Below are 21,242 nucleotides of genomic sequence, written 5' to 3'. Positions count from 1 at the left end.
TCCTCAGGCACAATAAAGTATTCGTCACCGAGGCTCACCTCATCCTCAGAGAGTGGGAGATAATTACTGTCCTCCAAGTCTTTGTTTGCGGCCTGTTCCTCAGGGCTGACCTGCCCATCTTCTCGATCGTCCTGTTCGGGAGTTGGCTCGTCGGGGTCTTCTTTGTCTTCGACACCGTCCGGAGTGTTATTGTCTCCTGTGTCGGTATTGCTGTCTTTTCTACGACGTGATTTAGAGCGGCGCGGCTGACGCCGGTGCTTTGGCTGTATCTCAGGAGGTTTATCCTCAATTGGGTCTTCTTTGTCATCGTCGTTATCCTTTTTGGGTGTATCCACCATGTACACGTAATACGAAGAGGTGGCCGTCCAGCGTCCAGTAAACGGTGGGTTTTGGGCCTGCTCATCTCCAGCATCGTTGTCCATACCGTCGATGTCGTCGGAGCCATAATCGAGCATGTCGGTTCAGTCCTCGACAGTGGCTATGAAGTGGGTGGTGGGTGGGAGGCAAAAGTCCCTGCTCTTAGCCCCTAGTCCGGGCTGGGAATAATTCGGACGTTGCTCCTCTGTAATCACGAGGGATCGCATTAAGTCTAGAGCCTCGCTCAAAGGAGAGGTTTTGCCAGGGAGGAGAGAGCCCGTGGAGTACGGCAGGAGGGAGGTTCCCTGGCTGAACTCACACGATGCTGGATCTGAGAATTCGGAGCCGGTGTCCGGATAAGAGTCTAGTTTTGTGATGATTGCCTGCGACGATACCTCATCTGGCTCTCCCGTACTGGATTTAGTGGCCGCAGAAGGTCCGGCGGGCTCAAGAAGCCCGTCTTCGGGCCTGGCGACGTGCTCCGGATCTAAGGACGGAGCGATGGTTGGGGTCGCGAATCCTTGGAAGATCAAGTCTCCCCGGACATCAGCGATGTAGTTCAGGTTTCCAAGACTAATCTGGTGACCTGAGGCGTAGCTGTCGATCTGCTCTAGACGGCCAAGTGAGTTGGCCCGCAGTGTGAAGCCGCCGAACACGAAGATCTAGCCGGGGAGGAAAACCTCCCTCAGGGCAGCATTGTTGTAGATGATTGACGGAGCCATCGAACCTTCTAACGATGACACAGAGGAATTCTCAATGAAAGCACCAATGTCAGTGTCAAAACCGGTGGATCTCGGGAAGGGGGTCCCGAACTGTGCATCTAAGGTCGATGGTAACAGGAGACAGGGGACACGATGTTTACCCAGGTTCGGGCCCTCTCTATGGAGGTAATACCCTACTTCCTGCTTCATTGATCTTGATGAATATGAGCATTACAAGAGTTGATCTACCACGAGATCGTAATGGCTAAAACCCTATAAGTCTAGCATGTATGATTGTGATTGCCCCTACGGGCTAAACCCTCCGGTTTGTATAGACATCGGAGGGGGCTAGGGTTGTACAAAGTCGGTTACAGATAAAGGAATCTTCATATCCAAACGCCAAGCTTGCCATCGACGCCAAGGAGAGTCCCATCCGGACACGAGTTAGAGTCTTCGGTTTTGTATCTTCATAGCCCATCAGTCCGACCCATGTCCAACAGGCCGGGCGCCCGAGGACCCCTTAATCCAGGACTCCCTCAATGAGTAAGGGGCACAAAATGCGCATATCGAGTCAGCTTGTCCACCACCACCATGATGCAAGAGTACCCCTTGGAGTGAGGCAGACCCTCCACGAAATCCAAAGTGACCGTGTGCCAGGGGTGTGGCGGCACGTCCAATGGTTCCACACTCCACAAGCAGAGACAAAGTTGGTGACATCAGCCTTCATATTGGGCCACACAAACAAGCGCTTGAGGCGATCATAAGTGGCATGAATTCCCGAGTGACCACCCACTGGGCTAGAGTGCACCGAACGCAATATCTTCTGCTGAGCTGCGGAATTGGATCCCAGCCACACACGCCCTTTGTAATGGATCACCCCATCCTGCACTGTTTAAGGATCTGCTGCATCGCTAGAGCCGCTATATGCTACCTCTTGAGCATGCGTTGTTTTTCCCTTGAAGAGGAAAGGGTGATGCAGAAAAGTAGCGTAAGTATTTCCCTCTGTTTTGAGAACCAAGGTATCAATCCAGTAGGAGACTACACGCAAGTCCCTTGTACCTGCACAAACAATTAAGAACCTTGCAATCAACGCGATAAAGGGGTTGTCAATCCCTTCACGGCCACTTGCAAAAGTGATATCTGATAGAGATAATAAGATAAATATTTTTGGTATTTTTTGTTGTATAGATAAAAAAGTAAAGATTGCAAAATAAATGGCGATAGAAATAGCACGTTGGCGGGAGATTAATATGATGGAAAATAGACCCGAGGGCCATAGGTTTCACTAGTGGCTTCTCTCAAGATAGCAAATTCTACGGTGGGTGAACAAATTACTGTCGAGCAATTGATAGAAAAGCGCATAGTTATGAGAATATCTATGCATGATCATGAACATAGGCATCACGTCCGTGACAAGTAGACCGAAACGATTCTGCATCTACTACTATTACTCCACACATCGACTGCTATCCAGCATGCATCTAGAGTATTAAGTTCATAAGAACAGAGTAACGCATTAGGCAAGATGACATGATGTAGAGGGATAAACTCAAGCAATATGATATAAACCCCATATTTTTTTCCTCGATGGCAACAATACAATACGTGCCTTGCTGCCCCTGCTGTCACTGGGAAAGGACACCGCAAGATTGAACCCAAAGCTAAGCACTTCTCCCATTGCAGGAAAGATCAATCTAGTAGGCCAAACCAAACTGATAATTCGAAGAGACTTGCAAAGATATCAAATCATGCATATAAGAATTCAGAGAAGACACTACTAGGAAAAGGCCTACTAATGGCGCACCTAATTTGGCTATTAATGGCGCATTAGTGGTGCGCCATTAGTAGCACGCCATTAGTATATTTTACTAATGGCGCACCACTGGTGCGCCATTAGTATCTGGTATAGTAATGGCGCACCCCAGATGCGCCATTAGTAGATACAACAGTGCGCCATTAGTATGCCTCCCAGGGGGCCATCTATACCCAGGTGCTTTGGCATACTAATGGCGCACAATAACTGGATGCGCCATTAGTAACTTCGGCATACTAATGGCGCACTGTTTAGTGATGCGCCATTAGTATCCTCTGGCATACTAATGGTGCACCATGATGTGATGCGCCATTAGTATGAATATTAGGTTTTTTTTATTTTCTGTTTTTTGCACAGGTTACAAAATGTATAATTGGACAAAATATAGACAGCACACATCAACAACAGATTCATCGAATACAATACAAGATTAGTCTCTGAATACAATTCATCATTTTAGTCTCCGAATACAATTCATCATATTAGTCTCCGAATTGAAAAGACCGAACAAAATGTATAAGTATGAATCATTATATTACAAGTCTCGAGACCGCAAGTTTGTCTTCACATTACAAGTCGATATCGATCATCTAAACTACCATCACATAGAAGAGAGCTGCGGTCATCACGATGAGCATCGTCACGATGAAACTCGTCTTCATCCGGTTCCTCCAACGCTCCCTCCCCTCTCCCGCTAGATAGTGGGCGTATCTAGATTCGGCCTCGGCCCTAGTGGCGTACCCTTTGTAACTGTTACCGCTGAATCGGTGAACCTGTCTCCGACACTCCTCCCAGTCGTCGTAGACTCCGGGAACCTTACCCTTGTACACGACATACCACGGCATCGCTATGCAGTAGCCAAACGAAACGTTAGTACCAATTCACAGACAATACATAAGCAATATATAAGTATGCAACAGAACGATCGGAAGAGAAAAGCAAGACATTAATAGCATCGATTACATCTAAGTTGAAGGACTCTCGAAACCAAAGAGACATACTACAAGTTCATTAAAGTTTAATTACAACATGAGCCAATCGATGTTTCAGAACTAGACACAGCATCACTGCTTTCGACTCGACTCAAGGGACCGGAGCGTGGATGAAGCCACCGTCTATCGTGGGAGTCATGAAACAACGGGCGTTGTCAGCCTGCATTTGTAGGATTGTGAAGATGTCACTGTTGGACGGTTGATTTCTGAGGTAGAACTGCCCCGAGGAACGAAGGACATCTTGATGGATGATTTCCGCAAACTCCGATTGGATGCGAAAGAATTCTTGTCTGATGTCCGCGTCCTGGATTGCCGACACGCTCGCGGCCCAGTCTTTGAGTCTACTCGGTAGCAGTAGTTGATGATGGTCCCGTACGATCGCCCGCATGTGATGGATGGCGTAGTAGGCACCCTTCTGACCGCCAGGCGGCTGCTTGACGCAGCAGAACGTCGTGTTGTGGGAGAACACGTGCTTGCCGTACTTACGAATAGGCCTGGTGAAGGTGCCTCCAGATTTGACGTAGCCGGGGAGAACATCATCAAGAACCTTCTTGACATTTGTGTAGTCTACGTTCGACTGACGGTCCGGGTCAAAATACGTGGCCATGGAATATTTGGGGCTTAGGAGGATGAGCGTGCAATGTGTGTCACTGCAGAAAACACGGAATGTTAAAAGAAAAACGATCGAAATCTAAGAATTCATATGTTACGGGGCGGTTGAGGGGAGGACTTACTCGGGAAAGTAAGGCACGAGGAAGTTGTCCTTATCTTGGTTTGCCAGAATAACACCTTCGAGGTTAGAACTCGCGACTTGCCGGTCCCCAGCGCTGCCCAAGATCTTGGCACGCATGTAGAAGGGGTCGACTATCACGATGTCCGGGGTCTTGTCGCGAATGATCCGCATCTCCATACTCAGCGAAAATAGCCGAACGAAGGTGTAGTGCAGCGGATGAAGGTTCAACATAGCGTGGATGTCATCAAACCGCAGGACGATCGTACCCCCGATGGAGTTATCCACAAAGCCCTTGCCCTCTGGCACCTTGGCCGCGAAAACCGGGTATGCCACATCCTTCTCTCGGAGACGCCGCTTCTCCAAAGAAAGAACACTGTCATGCAGACTCCGCATAGCACCGGTTGCAGCATCGAGCATATTTCTCGGTAGCATCGGCCTACCCGCCACATGCACCCTCCTCGAGATATCCGCAGTTAAAGGTGGCCCGTCCAGAGCACGGATCGTACTCACTGCCGGCTGGCCCGCAACCTTGTTAGTCTTTCTTTTGCGTGCCTTCTTCTTGATCTCCTATAAGGGGACCGAGTTCTGCTCACAGACCGCCTTCTTGAGTGTGTTGGGGCTGATCATATTTCGCACCTCGCCTATATGAGGCTCGGTGAAGTCGGCAGCTGGAGGCGTCTCCTGAGAGCTGAACTGCAGACGACGCCTGTTGCAACTTGGCTTCTCCACGGTACCAGCTAGATCGCACACGTCTTTTGTTGGGTTGGGTTCTTGAGAAGGAGACCCCATGAAGTCTCCACCGTCCCCATGATCGGCAAAGTACTGATCGACGTTGGCAAATGTATCATCGTCGTCGTCGTTCTGATCCTGTGCCATATGCATGTTTGGATCCAGTGGCATAGCGATGTCCGGCACCGTTGCGGCGGTCTTGCCATGGGGCCGACTTGGCGCCGGCACGACTGGCGGTGTTGTCTTTGGGGTGGTGTCCCCCGCCCCCAAACGAATCTGGCTCTTCGGCCAAAGCAGGGGCCAGCTCAGGCAGGCGCCGAGGTTCATCACGTCATCATCGTCGGCCCCGATGGGTCGAATCGGAGATAACACCTCGTCGCAGCCTGGCAGCACCCGAACTAGTTGAACCCTAAACAAGTTGGGTGGCATCTGGGTATCGTGGAACAAGGGGTTGCCCGGTTGAACGATTTTGCCCTTGGCGACATCGACCAACTCGTTGTTCACGAAGTGCAGGAGAGTGCACGGAACGTCGGCGGCGCCCTGCGAAAACATGTAGGGCGTTAGGGATGCCCAGTCAAAGGCAAGGAGATGAAGTCCTCGGCCGAGAGAGGCTTAATTAGTTACCGTGATGATGGCGTCGAGCTCGGCTAATGTCGAGGCACCGCCAACGGCGGGCGTGCAGTTGACGGACGTATCTGCTTCGCTAGGTCTAGGTATCTGCTTATCTTCCCCGCGTAACCGTAAGGAAGTTTTACTCCTACGAGGCAGGTGAAAAACTGCTCGATCCCCTCCTGACTTAGAGTGAAGCACGCGGGAGGGTAGTCATTTCTGGTCTTCTTGGCCTTTTTGCCTTTGCGACGACTTTCCGTGTCCTGCTTCGCCTCATCATCATCATCATATATAGCGTGAAGCTCCTGCCTGATGCCCATTGATTTCAAGTCTGCCCTTGCTTTCGGCCCATCTTTGGTCCTCTCTGGCATGTTGAGCAGGGTACCAAGGAGACTCTCGCACACGTTCTTCGTGATATGCATGACATCAAGGCTGTGAGGCACACGGTGGATCTTCCAGTACGGCAAGTCCCAGAAAACAGACCTCGTTTTCCATACCTTCAGCAGCGGCTCTGGCGCCTTTCGCTTCTTTCCCGGCTCTGGCGCCTTTTGCTTCTTTCCCGGCAGTGGGCAGTCTTTCCAATTTTTCAACAGCTCGTCTATTTCCTCGCCGCTCCTCGTACGCGGGCGTCCTCGGGGTTCGGTTTCACCATCGAATAGATCCTTGCGTTTTCTCCACGGGTCATCGTCGCGAAGCCACTTTCGATGTCCCATGAACACGGTTTTCGAAGACCCGGGATCTCTATCTAGCTGGCGATACATTGTGTCATCCATGCACCTGACGCATCCAGAAAATCCGTGGACCACCTGCCCCGCGAGATATCCGTAACCGAGATAGTCGTGCACCGTCGTGAGTAGCGCGGCTCTCATAGGGAAATATTCTTTCTCTGCGGCGTGCCACGTATTGGCTGGCGTTTTCCACAGCGTGTCAAGCTCCTCTTTCAGCAGCCCCAGATACAGATTGATGTCGTTCCCTGGTTGTTTCGGTCCTTCAATTAGCATACTCATGTGAATGACCTTCCTCTTCATGCACAACCAGGGGGGAAGGTTGTACATCCACAAAAACACAGGCCAGGTGCTATGTGTGCTTCTCTGGCTGCCAAACGGATTGACTCCATCGGTGCTCGCGCCCAGCACGATGTTCCTTGGGTCGTTCCCAAATTCTAGGTCTTCAAAGTTCAACGCTTGCCACTGGCTCGCATCCTTAGGGTGACTCAGCATCTTGTCTTTTTTATCTATCTCCGGATCATTTGCGTCATCTTCTCGCTTCTTCTCCTCCCTATCCGCGTGCCAACGCAGGAGCTTTGCTACCTTAGGGTCCGCGAAATACCGCTGCAGACAAGGAGTTATCGGAAAGTACCACACCTCTTTTCGAGGAGCTTTCTTCCTCTTCTTGTATCGAGTGACGCCGCACACCGGACATATGGTAGACTCCGCGTGCTCGTCCCGATAAATGATGCAATTGTTCATGCACACATGGTATTTCACGTGCGGTAAATCCAGAGGACACACGATTTTCTTCGCCTCCTCCAAACTGGTCGGGCACTTGTTCCCCTTGGGAAGACGTTCGTGCCAGAATGACATGTTCTCATCGAAGCATGCGTCGGTCATTTTGTGTTTTACCTTCATCTCTAGAGCCATGAGCGTTACTTTCAGGAGGGTATCCTCGGGCCTGCATCCTTCATACAATGGAGTAACCGCGTCTAACTCAAGTTGATCCATCTTGGCTTTCTCTCGGGCGGCAGCTCTTGCGTTATCCGTCTGCTTGAGAAGCAGCTCTTGAATATGAGGGTCCTGCACCCAGCCCATCAATGGTCCAGCGTCGTCTGCTCCGCCGGCATCATCATCTTCATGATCATGCCCGTCGTCTGCTCCGGCATCTTCCTCATCATCATGTCCTGCATCTTCTACATGATGACTGTGTACAGCATCACCGTCGTGATCATCTCCTGGGGATTCTTCGTCTTCTCGCCCGGCCGAGCCGCGGTGGTTGTCTTGCTGCCCTTCCTCATTTCTTGCCCGACCCCCATGGATGACTTCGTAGTCATCTTCATCACCTTGCCACCGATAGCCATCCATGAAACCACGCAAGAGCAGGTGGTCCCGCACCTGCCAGGATTCCGGGTCCGCAATAAAACTCTTCAGCTTGCATCTTCGACACGGACATCTTATCTCCGTCTCGTTCTTTTGAAGCATCTCGGCCTTCGCGGAGCTCAAAAACCTATTCACGATGCCTTCGGTCATCATGCGGACCATGGTCGCCTGCGGGGTAGAGCAAAACGATATTTTAGAACCAAGAAAAAATTTGGCATGACTTTCCCTAAAAGTAGGACCAAAAAGAATGCTTAATGCCAAAATTCTCGCCGAAACGGAAATGAATCAACATTCCAGCAAAATATTGGAAACTATCGCATTTCAAATACCGGTACACCTCCAAACACAAACACATATGCAACACCACAAACATATGCAACACCACGAACATACATAGATCTAGCTAGGCCATAAAAAGTGCATGTGCACATTGTTGTGGGGAGAACAACATAAATATATCTTCCCCCCTTACTTACCTATCAAAACAAGGTAATTTAACCACTTAAATTGAATGAATCTATGGTGGAAATGAGGTGAAAAAGAGGAGGCACCCGAGACAAAATATCTTGTTGCTGCCCACTTACTAATGGCGCACCAACTCTAGATGCGCCATTAGTAATCCAGGTTACTAATGGTGCACCTTCTGGTGGTGCGCCATTAGTATGTTTGGACAGGCGCACTAGTTAAAAAAAAACTTTTGATACTAGTGGCGCACCCTGGGCCAGGTGCGCCATTACTAGTTAAAACTAGTAATGGCGCACTGCGTCTGGATGCGCCATTAGTATGTTTGGACAGGCGCACTAGTTAAAAAAAATTTGATACTAATGGCACACCCTGGGACAGGTGCGCCATTACTAGTTACAACTAGTAATGGCGCACTGTGTCTGGATGCGCCATTAGTATGTTTGGACAGGCGCACTAGTTAAACAAAAATTTGATACTAATGGCGCACCCTGGGCCAGGTGCGCCATTACTAGTTACAACTAGTAATGGCGCACTGTGTCTGGATGCGCCATTAGTATGTTTGGACAGGTGCACTAGTTAAAAAAAATTTGATACTAATGGCGCACCCTGCGCCTGGTGCGCCATTAGTAGTTTCAACTCTAATGGCGTATCAGAAGGCGGTGCGCCATTAGTATATACTAATGGCGCACCGCTTGTCTGGTGCGCCATTAGTGTCAATCCCATCTATAGCCCTTTTTCTAGTAGTGAGAATCAAATATTGTTCATAGATAATCTTGATCATAAACCCACAATTCAACGGATCTCGACAAACACACTGCAAAAAGTATTACATCGAATAGATCTCCAAGAGAATCGAGGAGAACTTTGTATTGAGATCCAAAGAGAGAGAAGAAGCCATCTAGCTAATAACTATGGACCCGAAGGTTTGTGGTAAACTACTCACACATCATCAGAGAGGCTATCGCGTTGATGTAGAAGCCTTCCGTGATCGATTCCCCCTCCGGCGGAGCGCCGGAAAAGGCCCCAAGATGGGATCTCACGGGTACAGAAGGTTGCGGCGGTGGAAATAGGGTTTTGAGGTGCTCCTCGATGTTTTCAGGGTATATGAGTGTATATAGGCGAAAGAAGTAGGTCGATGGAGCTACGAGGGGCCCACGAGGATGGGGGCGCGCCTACCCCCCTGGCCGCGCCCTCCTACATCGTGGCTTCCTTGACGTCCACTCCAAGTCTCCTGGATTGGGTTTGTTCCAAAAACGATCCTCGCGAAGGTTTCATTCCGTTTGGATTCTGTTTAATATTCCTTTTCTACGAAACACTGAAATAGGCAAAAAAAACAACAATTTGCACTGGGCCTTCGTTTAGTAGGTTAGTCCCAAAAAGTGCATAATAAAGCCTATTAAACCTCCAAAACAGATAATATAATAGCATGGAACAATCAAAAATTATAGATACGTTGGAGACGTATCACTATACTTCTGTGGATTCCCCGAGCTTGTGGATCTGCGTGATGCCCTGCTGCAATCTCCTCAAGCCATGTCGGAAGAGCCACCGACACAGCTGCAAGCATGCCTTCTCGGCGAGACAGAGCATCTGTGGCCCGGTTCTCAATTCCCTTGTGATACACAATCCGATATTGCAATCCCAACAGTTTGGTGAGAGCACGCCGTTGCCAGGGTGTCGTCAGGCGTTGGTCATCAAAATGAGACAGGCTGCACTGGTCCGTACGGATAATGAATTCCCCGGTCTGCAAGTATGGTCGCCAGTGGTCGACGGCCATGAGGACTGCCATGAACTCTTTTTCATACGCTGACAGCCCTTGGTTCCGAGGCCCCAAAGCCTTGCTGAAGAAGGCCAGGTGTCGTGGAATTGTCACGGCAGATGTCCTTAGTGTCAGGACTTAGTCGCGAGGCCAGCGCATCTATGTGGTAGCTTGAGAGGGGTTGGGCAGAATCGAGAGACGCAACACAAGACAAGGATTTAGACAGCTTCGGGCCCCGGGAAACATCATCCGGTAATAGCCCTATATGTTGTATGTGGCTAGGTCTCATTATGCTCATGAGAGAGTCGCCGGTAAGCCGGCTCTTTGTGTCTAGCCCTAGAGATTGTTTCTTGTTGCTTGTCCCTCTTTGGGTGCCCTACCCCTCCTTATATAAGTTGAAGGGGCGGGTTACATGACTAGTCCTAGTAGGATTAGGATTACTCTATTACAAGTGGAGTTCTAGTCTTGCTTCCTTTGTAAGGGAATATGCCTTACGCTTTCCTCTTAAGCCGGCCCACCATAACATGAGCCGGCCTTCTGGGCCTTGGGCCTAGTCTTCTATCTGACCCGCCGTCGGGGCCATCCATGAGTCGTCTGGTTCATGAGCTGTCTGACCAATGAGCCGCCAGACCCATGGGTCGCTAGTCCTCCGCTGGGTCATCGGTGAAATGCCAAGTCTGGCCGGGTCATACCGCGGGGTATATCCCCGACATTAGCCCCCAGTTTAATTTGGATTTATCCATGTTAAACTGACATGTAAAATAAACACAAGAACAAACTTGATAGGTTGTGTTCCGGGTTAAATATTTTCCTGAACCGGCACCTGATCATCTTTAAGTCCTTGTCATTTCCTTGTTCATATGTATATGTCTATGATCTCATAGTAAATCTTCTTTAGCAGATATGTTTCAACTTTGTCAATGCAAAAAATCCAGATACTTCTTTTGAAAAGTCCGGGTCAATAGGCCAGCTTCAGAGTCAATTTGCTGGCATTGGTCTCTTGTAGAGAAATATTGTAAGAAATAATCCACTTGAATCGGCTTCCAAAGCACCGGCTTAAAAGATATTGGTTTTGAAATACTCATCTGACTTTCAGCCGGCTTGAAGAGGTAAAACTTGCCGGTTTATCATAACCAAAATTACCGGCTTGTAAATATTGATAGCACCGGGTCATAACTGTTGGTGACACCGGATCATGATTGTTGCAAACACCGGGTCAACTTGATCTTCTCAAAACTGAGAATTTGAAGATTTTTCCCCCTTATATGTATATCACCTGTAGCCCCCAAGTCTTAAGAGGAGAGAACATAGTGATAACTTAAGACTTGCTTCAATATAAGTGTTGCAACCCTGAAGAAATCCGGGTTATTCATCTCAATCATTAGTCATAAACTGAATATTCCACATATGTAGCCCCCAAGTGTCGGTTTGTCATGCTTGCAGCAACCTGGGACTTGTAATTGCCTTATGCTCATAAAAACTTCAACCAGCAATGTGTAGCCCCCAAGGGCCGGGTCAGTAAGATATTACCGAGCTGGGACTTTGTATATGATTCATTTATAATAACAGCATATGATGTAATTTCCACCATGGGGCTTGAACCCACGTCCACAAGGTTAAGAGCTTTATACTCTACCAACTAAGTAGTGGATCTTTCAATATAATGGATGAAGGCTTGTGTACCTTGAATTTTTGACAGGAGCAATTGGTAGCCCCCAAGGGCCGGCTCATTTAGAATGTGATGAGTCGGGTCTTCAATAATTTGAGCAAAAAATGACTTTGCATTAGCCCCCAAGTGCCATGGTACATGCTGGCAGTAACATGGGACTTGCATATTCGATGTAATATCAATTTGAATAATGTAGCCCCCAAGTGCCGGGTCGTAAGCCTGCAGTGACTCGGGACTATTCCTTACATTGTAGAATAAATCATATCCATTGATAAAATAATAGCCATTGCACCAAAGCGACTTTGAATACCTCATTTGTTGATAAGTAAATCCGGAGTTTAAATACCCGGCGGCTCTTGGCCGATGGCAATTTAATACGCCTCCATTGTAAACCGGAATTTTTATAACCCGGCGGCTTATAGCCTTTGAGAAAATCAAGAATTGATAACCCTTTTGAGACACCAATGTCAATTTTTGATGATGGGCTGGAACTTAATCATTTATGTAAATCATAGCTCTGTAAATCCTGCACAGAGTTTAAACAACATACGCCCTGGCGACTTAACGTCAAAAGCCAGGGCGAGTAACCACCCAAATGTAGTCTTATCCTCCATACAAGTAGATCACAAGATCCCTTGGTGGTTTACCGCAGGGCGGGTCATAATATCTCACATATAACCACTGTGATATTGAATTAGTACTGCCGGTTTACATGACCTGTGCAGTAAGGGCGATAACCCAATCCTTAGAAGCCAATGCTTCCAAATGTATATGATTGTCATATGATGGCGACTTATTATCCAAAGTCAAGCCGGGTTAATCGAAGCCACATATATGCTTCAGATATGAACAAAAAGCATCTCAAGACAAAATCAAAGACCGCTTCAAAAAAAACTTAAGCCAGATAGAAAGAAAAATTGAGGCTTCTGATTCGAACACGATCAGTAAACCGTTCCAAAGGGGTTAAGCTAGGATTCGAATACGATCATGTAGCCCCCAGTGGCTTTGGCGTTGCGCCGATCAAGAGGGTACTGACAGCTATGTTCTCTTTGGTTCGAATACGACCTATGTTTGAACAGGAAGCCCCCTAATGATCTTGAGAGTTTTTTAACGACTCTGATTCGAATACGATCAAAGTCGGTTCCCAAAAGGGGTTGAGGTATGATTCGAATACGATCAAGAAGCCCCCTAGTGAGCTCGGCAGTGTGCCGATCAAGAGGGTACCGACAGCTATGTTCTCTTTGGTTCGAATACGACCTATGTTTGAACAGGAAGCCCCCTAGTGATCATGAGAATATTTAACGACTCTTATTCGAATACAATCAGGGTCACAACAAAAGGGTTAAACTAAATTCGAATACGATCAGCTCCCAATGGTCATTAAAGCAGGGTACCTATGTTTGAGTTGTGCTTTGTAACAGACTCTCTTTGGTCCCTTTAATTTTTCCTGAGAACTCGAACTTTGCGAGAGATAAATTCTTTTTGAACCGGATATTGAGAGTTTCAAAGCTTGGTGAAACACAAATTTACCTTGAACCGGATTTGAGAGCTTCAAAGCTTTGTGGCAGATAAATTTCATTTGAACCGGATTTTAAACCGAACATTAAGAGCTTCAGTGCTTTGTGGGAGATTTCAAGTCTCTTGATCCGGATCTAAACCGGAATCCTTCTTTTTAAGCCGGAAATTTTCTGACGGCCCTTAAATTTTCACCAATATGGCGGTAGCCTCCGGGACCGGGTTATTTTTTTCCTCCAATGACCCGGAGTCCTTGAATGCATTGAAACCGACCAATGCTGCTGAGTCATATCATTATAGCCCCCGAGTCTCAAGACGACTCGAGGAGTTGGCTTTTAGATTCTCCATATTGACCATAGCATAAGGTGTATATCATTGGTGTTGATAGCGCGACGTGAATCCACAGAAGGTTGAGGTGACTACGGCGGGTTATAAATGATCCTGTATGAGCCGTGTCAGCAACTCGGCCAATGGTCCCTTCCAACTGGTTGTTTGAAGTTAACCAAACTGTAGTGGCGGAGACTTGTGCGCCTGCCCATTTGAACCATCCAGTGCAGACGGCAGCTGATAATACATGATAATTTGCCTCCAATTTTGTTGGAAGAAAAACCGGGCTTCCCAAGCAGTGACTTGCTCATACTCAATAATCAGCTCACGCAGACGGGTGCGGCCCGGTATGTTGATATAGACCAGGCCGCGAGAGACAGAAGGTAAAAACAACCGTAGCATCAGAGGTGGTACAGACATATGAGTTGGTCACGACGTTGTAAACCGGTGTGGTCGGGCGAGTCAATCACCGGCGCGGTAAGCCGCGCGGATGGGCGAATCAACCACGTCGTGTTGATGTAGTGAACAATTGTCCTACATCAAAAACATCGCAAGCCAGAGTAATTGCTCTTTTTTAAAGAAAACAATATATAATATATCAAAATTTACAGGATTGATTTCACCTGATATGTCAGGCAAGAAATTATCCACCGCGAAGTTGATGATCATCATGGTGAAGCTGAAATCAATCACGGCTGAGTCGCCCGCGGGAGCAGACAGATGAGCCGGCCGCGGCATTGTAAGCCGGTGCGGACGAGCGAGTCAATCGCAGGAGCGGTAAGCCACGCGGACGCCGAGTCGGCCGCAGGGGCGGACGGGTAAGTTGTCCGTCACATTGTAAGCCGGCGCAAACGTGTGAGCCGGCCGCAAGGGTGGACGGACAAGTCGTCCGTGGCATTGTAAGGCGGCGCGGATGGGCGAGTCGGCTGGCACGTAGATGTAGACCGGAACGCAACACACTCCTCCGTGAAGTTGTACAGCACAGCCGACCGTGCATCCGTGGTGTAATGGCATAAATAATTGTCCTGTGTAAAAATATTACAGGCCAAAGTAATTGTTCTTTAAAAAACAATAAATGTTTAATAGATAAATTTAGATGGATATCACCTGATGTTTGTGAACGACACATGATCTGTGCATAAATCCCATTAGCTAACCCGGCACATTGGATAGGCCGGACCGCAGGGCGGACAGTACCGACCGCAGCATCAGAGGTGGCTCAAACAGATGAACCGGCCGCGGTGTTGTAAACCGGTGCAGGAACGACGACCAGCTTTGCTAAAATGATGTCGGCATGCCCCCATCTCCGTGGCATAATACCACTTTTGTAGTGGATTTTGTCCTGCGTAAAATATTACCGGCCAAAGTAATTGTTTTTCGGATGAATTAATATGTACTAAAAACATATAGGAAAAATAGCACCTGGTGTTTGTCGGATGATCATGGACATGTAGCTTTATCCTCAGCGCGATCCATCAAAGGTAAGCATGTCGTTGACTCCCTTTTTTTAGGTGGTCCGGCTGGCGGTAGCCGAGGCTGCGCGACTCCGACATGTTGACGTAGAGTGGATACGTTCGTAGGCAGCCGGGTACAGATGAACGACGCGCAGCCTCCGGGCAACTCTGGACGCAGTATGGAAATCCTTCCAGATTTTTGTCTTATATGCTTTGGTTTCCATCACGTGAGAGACTATGACGGATCTGAGGTAGTACGAACACGCAACACTCAGGTTACACCCATCAATTACTGCCAGCTGCTCAAACACTAGCTCCTGTGGCCGATTTAATATCCTCTGACCCTCCACTTTTCCTGATGCGTAATGTGACCACGTAGCGGCGGCTGAATATGATGAGGTGGACCGGTTTGTAAGCGGAGATGGCGGCAGCTCCGATGGTGGGGCAGGCAACTGGCGGCGCATCGACAGCGACCGGAGGATATGACGAGCGATCCGTGGTGACCCAGAATCTGGGACAACTGACTTCGTGTTTTACGCCCATGTCTATATATCCTCCGGGTCGTAATCTACTTGATTTTTCTTTCTTTCCTTATTGCCGTGGCAGAGACCACAATGCCCAGCGATGCTTTTTTGGCAAGAACTAACAGCAGCATTCCGTGTCTCATCCGTACATCACACACCCGAGAAACAGGCAGCAGCAGGAAATCGATGTTCTCGCCGACTTGTGGTTTAACACGGCACAAAAATCTCCTATCGGTCCGTGCGACGTGATTCTTGCGCTAATCGGTCTTCAACTTGCAGCGGCGGCGATGCACCCGACGCCATCTTAATTTTCTTGAACTCAAAACTTTCATCTGTCTAATCGCGAGCTCCTCGATCCCTGAAGAGATCCCTCCAAAACCTCGACACCACCGTGCGCAGGCCCCACGGTGGGCGCCAACTGTCATGGAATTGTCACGACAGATGTCCTTAGTGTCAGGACTTAGTCGCGAGGCCAGCGCATCTATGTGTTAGCTTGAGAGGGGTTGGGCGGAATCGAGAGACGCAACACAAGACAAGGATTTAGACAGCTTCGGGCCCCGGGAAACATCATCTGGTAATAGCCCTACATGCTGTTTGTGGCTATGTCTCATTATGCTCATGAGAGAGTCGCCGGTAAGCCGGCTCTTTGTGTCTAGCCCTAGAGATTGTTTCTTGTTGCTTGTCCCTCTTTGGGTGCCATGCCCCTCCTTATATAAGTTGAAGGGGCGGGTTACATGACTAGTCCTAGTAGGATTAGGATTACTCTATTACAAGTGGAGTCCTAGTCTTGCTTCCTTTGTAAGGGAATATTCCTTACGCTTTTCTCTTAAGCCGGCCCATAACATGAGCCGGCCTTCTGGGCCTTGGGCCTAGTCTTCTATCTGACCCGCCGTCGGGGCCATCCATGAGTCGTCTGGTTCATGAGCTGTCTGAGCAATGAGCCGCCAGACCCATGAGTCGCTAGTGCTCCGCTGGGTCATCGGTGAAATGCCAAGTCCGGCCGGGTCATACTTCCGGCCAGGTCATACCACGGGGTGTATCCCCGACACCAGGGGATGCCCATCTTGCATGAGTACAACCCCAACACCCGTGTTAGAGGCGTTTGTCTTCACTTCGAAGGGGCGATCAAACCGTGGCAACGCTAGCACTGGAGCCGTGATGAGGGCCATCTTAAGGTGCTGGAAGGCAGCCTCCGCGTCCTCCGTCCATTGGAAAACGACCCCTTCTTCAACAAGTTTGTCAGAGTCCTACTGGTGATTTCAAAATTACGCACAAAGCGGCGATAGTATCCTACCAATCCCAGAAAACCTCTGACCTCCTTGACTGTTGATGTCTACTACACAACCTTCTTCTTGTAGACGTTGTTGGGCCTCCAAGTGCAGAGGTTTGTAGGCCAGTAGCAAATTTCCCTCAAGTGCATGACATAAGGTTTATCAATACGTGGGAGGCGTAGGTTGAAGATGGTCTCTCTCAAGCAACCCTGCAACCAAATAACAAAGAGTCTCTTGTGTCCCCAACACACCCAATACAATGGTAAATTGTATAGGTGCACTAGTTCGGCGAAGAGATGGTGATACAAGTGCAATATGGGTGGTAGATAAAGGTTTTTGTAATCTGAAAATATAAAAACAGCAAGGTAACTAACGATAAAAGTGGGCACAAACGGTATTGCAATGCTAGGAAACAAGGTCTAGGGTTCATACTTTCACTAGTGCAAGTTCTCTCAACAATAATAACATAATTGGATCATATAACTATCCGTCAACATGCAACAAAGAGTCACTCCAAAGTCACTAATAGCGGAGAACAAACGAAGAGATTATTGTAGGGTACGAAATCACCTCAAAGTTATCCTTTCTGATCGATCTATTCAAGAGTCCGTAGTAAAATAACACCTATCACCTCATGATCACCTCAAAGCTATTCTTTCCGTTCAATCTATCCTAGAGTTCGTACTAGAATAACACCTTAAGTCACAAATCAACCAAAACCCTAATGTCACCTAGATACTCCAATGTCATCGCAAGTATCTGTGGGTATGATTATATGATATGCATCACACAATCTCAGATTCATCTATTCAACCAACACAAAGAACTTCAAAGAGTACCCTAAAGTTTCTACCGGAGAGTCAAGACGAAAACATGTGCCAACCCCTATGCATAAGTTCATGAGGTCATAGAACCCGCAAGTTGATCACCAAAACATACATCAAGTAGGTCACGTGATATCCCATTGTCACCACAAATAAGCACATGCAAGACATACATCAAGTGTTCTCAAATCCTTAAAGACTCAATCCCATAAGATAACTTCAAAGGGAAAACTCAATCCATTACAAGAGAGTAGAGGGGGAGAAACATCATAAGATCCAACTATAATAGCAAAGCTCACCATACATCAAGATCGTGCCAAATCAAGAACACGAGACAGAGAGAGATCAAACACATAGCTACTAGTACATACCCTCAGCCCCGAGTGTGAACTACTCCCTCCTAGTCATGGAGATCGTCGGGATGATGAAGATGGCCACCGGTGAGGGATCCCCCTCTGGCAGTGTGCCGGAACAGGGTCCCGATTGGTTTTTGGTGGCTACAGAGGCTTGCGGCAGCGGAACTCCCGATCTATTCTGCTCTCCGATGTTTTTAGGGTATATGGACATATATAGGCGAAAGAAGTCGGTCAGGGGAGCCACAAGGGGCCCACGAGGGTGGGGGCGCCCCCAGGGGGGTAGGGCGCGCCTCCCTGCCTCGTGGCTTCCTCGAAGCTTCCCTGACGTCTACTCCAAGTCTCCTGGATTGCTTCCGTTCCAAAAATAACTCTCCCGAAGGTTTCATTCCGTTTGGACTCCGTTTGTTATTCCTTTTCTTCGAAACACTGAAATACGCAAGAAAACAACAATTTGGGCTGGGCCTCCGGTTAATAGTTTAGTCCCAAAAATAATATAAAAGTGTTTAGTAAAGCCCATAAACATCCAAAACAGATAATATAATAGCATGAATACTTCATAAATTATAGATACGTTGGAGACGTATCAGCATCCCCAAGCTTAATTCCTGCTCGTCCTCGAGTAGGTAAATGATAAAGTAATAATTTATGAAGTGTGAATGCTAGCAGGTGCACAAGTTTGATGAATGATAATTTCAATCACCTTTTCAAGCATCATTATATATCATAAAGCTTTTCATGATGAAGTAACAAGCTATTCACATGTTAAAGTATAGATCATAAACTTTCTTGAAAACTAACAAACTATGTTCTCAGTCATCAAACAATTGCGATTCATCTTATTTTCAGGAAGGGTCTATGTAAGAGCTTTGATTTAGCAAATCCCACATACTCAACTATCATATAGTCTTCCATGATTGCTACCACTCAAAGCATATTTTTAGAACAAATAGCATCCATCGAACACAGAGAAAGATAGGGGCTTAATCTTTCGCCTCCCAACTTATTTATCATATAAATAATTGCCAACAATAATAATTCATGATCAAATATATTTGAATGGCCATATATGCTTAGATCTTTCTCCACCACATGATGCTTGCCAACTAAAAGGTAGGTTGGAGTGAGAAGGAATACTATCGACTCTTGCATAAAAGTAAAGGATAGGCCATTCGCAGAGGGAAGCAGGGATTTGCAGAGGTGCCAGAGCTCGAAGTTAAAATAATTTTGAGAGGTATGCTTTCATTGTCAACATAACGACCAAGAGTTCCCAATATCTTCCATACTAGATACATTATAGGCAGTTCCGAAACAGAAAGGTAAAGATTTTACTGCCCCTCCACCAACAATCACACTCCACGGCTTGTCCGAAACAACGGGTGCCATCCAACTTTCAACAATCTTGGGGGAGTTTGTTTAAATTATTTGCGAATTTGTTTTTGATCTTTTGATCGTAGGACTGGGCATCCCAGTTACCAGCCATTTTCTCGTGAATGATGAGCGGAGTCCACTCATCGTGAGAATAACCCACCTAGCATGGAAGATACCGATAGCCCCTAGTCGCTACATGAGCGATTCGGGCATACAAAACAGATTATTATTTGAAGGTTTAGAGTTTGGCACATGCAAATTTACTTGGAACGGCAGGTAAATACCGCATATAGGTAGATATGGTGGATACTCATGGAAGAAACTTGGTTCAAGGAATTTGGATGCACAAGCAGTATTCCCGCTTAGTACATATATTTTGGCTAGCAAAAGATTCTAAATAGCAAGCACCACATGTTAGAGGATCCATAACAATATAACTTCTATACAAATATACCCAAGCATAACTCATTATGTTGTTTTCCTTGTCCAACTTCAACTAATTTGCTCAGGTTTGAAAATAATTAATGGGGCTCACAATCATAGAAGATGTCCAAGATAGTATATTTATATGTGAAATCTCTCTTCCGTCAATATTCTTTCATGAATTGTTCGAGTGACCAATACAATGTTTGCTAACCTTCAAAAAATTTACCACCTCTACTTCTTATATGTGAAGGCATTACTCCCCATGGGAAAGGCATATGAAACACATATAATTTCAGATTTATGACATTCAAATATTTACTCATAGTACATAAGTGAAGCACACGAGTAAATGACAAACTACTCCAAAAAGATATAAGTGAAGATCAATGAGTAGTTAAATAATTATGTAGCTATGTGAAGACTCTCTCTCATTTAAGAATTTCAGATCTTGGTATTTTATTCATGCAGCAAGCAAAACAAAATAAAATAAATGACATTTCTAAAAATAGCAAACATCATGTGAAGAAGCAAAAACTTAGGCTCAACCGATACTAACCGATAATTGTTGAAGAAGAAAGGTGGGATGCCTACCGGGGCATCCCCAAGCTTAGATGCTTGAGACTTCTTGAAATATTATCTTGGGGTGCCTTGGGCATCCCCAATCTTGAGCTTTTGTGTCTCCTTAATTCCTCTCATATCACGGTTTCCTAAATCTCGAAAGCTTCATCCACAACAAACTCAACAAGAACTCGTGAGATAAGTTAGTATAAACCAATGCAAAAACCTTATCATTTTCTACTGTAACAAATCACTAAAATTATTATTCAACATTTCATACTAAATGCCTCTGCATATTTAATACTCCTATCCTCAGATAGAATCATTAAACAAGCAAACATATGCAAACAATGCAAACATAACAGCAATCTGCCAAAACAGTACAGTCTGTAAAGAATGCAAGATTCATCATACTTCCCTAAATCCAAACATTATGAAATACTACCACACTGTAGAAAATTTATCTGAGCTCAATATGCAAAAAGTTTCAACATTTTATCATATTCGAACTTTTCTAGGGAATTTTTGCAACATAAGTAAACTTTCTGTTTTGAAACAGCAACATGTATACTTGCAATATAAGCATGGTAAAGGCTATCCTTGACATTTTTATTAAAAATAGAGATGCAAAACATTATTGTAAATAACATCAGGCAAATACTAACAAAATAAAATGACGCTCCAAGCAGAAGACATATC

Source organism: Aegilops tauschii, chromosome 6 (genome assembly GCF_002575655.3).
Source record: "Aegilops tauschii subsp. strangulata cultivar AL8/78 chromosome 6, Aet v6.0, whole genome shotgun sequence".
NCBI lineage: Eukaryota > Viridiplantae > Streptophyta > Magnoliopsida > Poales > Poaceae > Aegilops > Aegilops tauschii.
The sequence above is the reverse complement of the archived record's forward strand: the minus strand, read 5'-3'. Positions refer to the sequence as shown.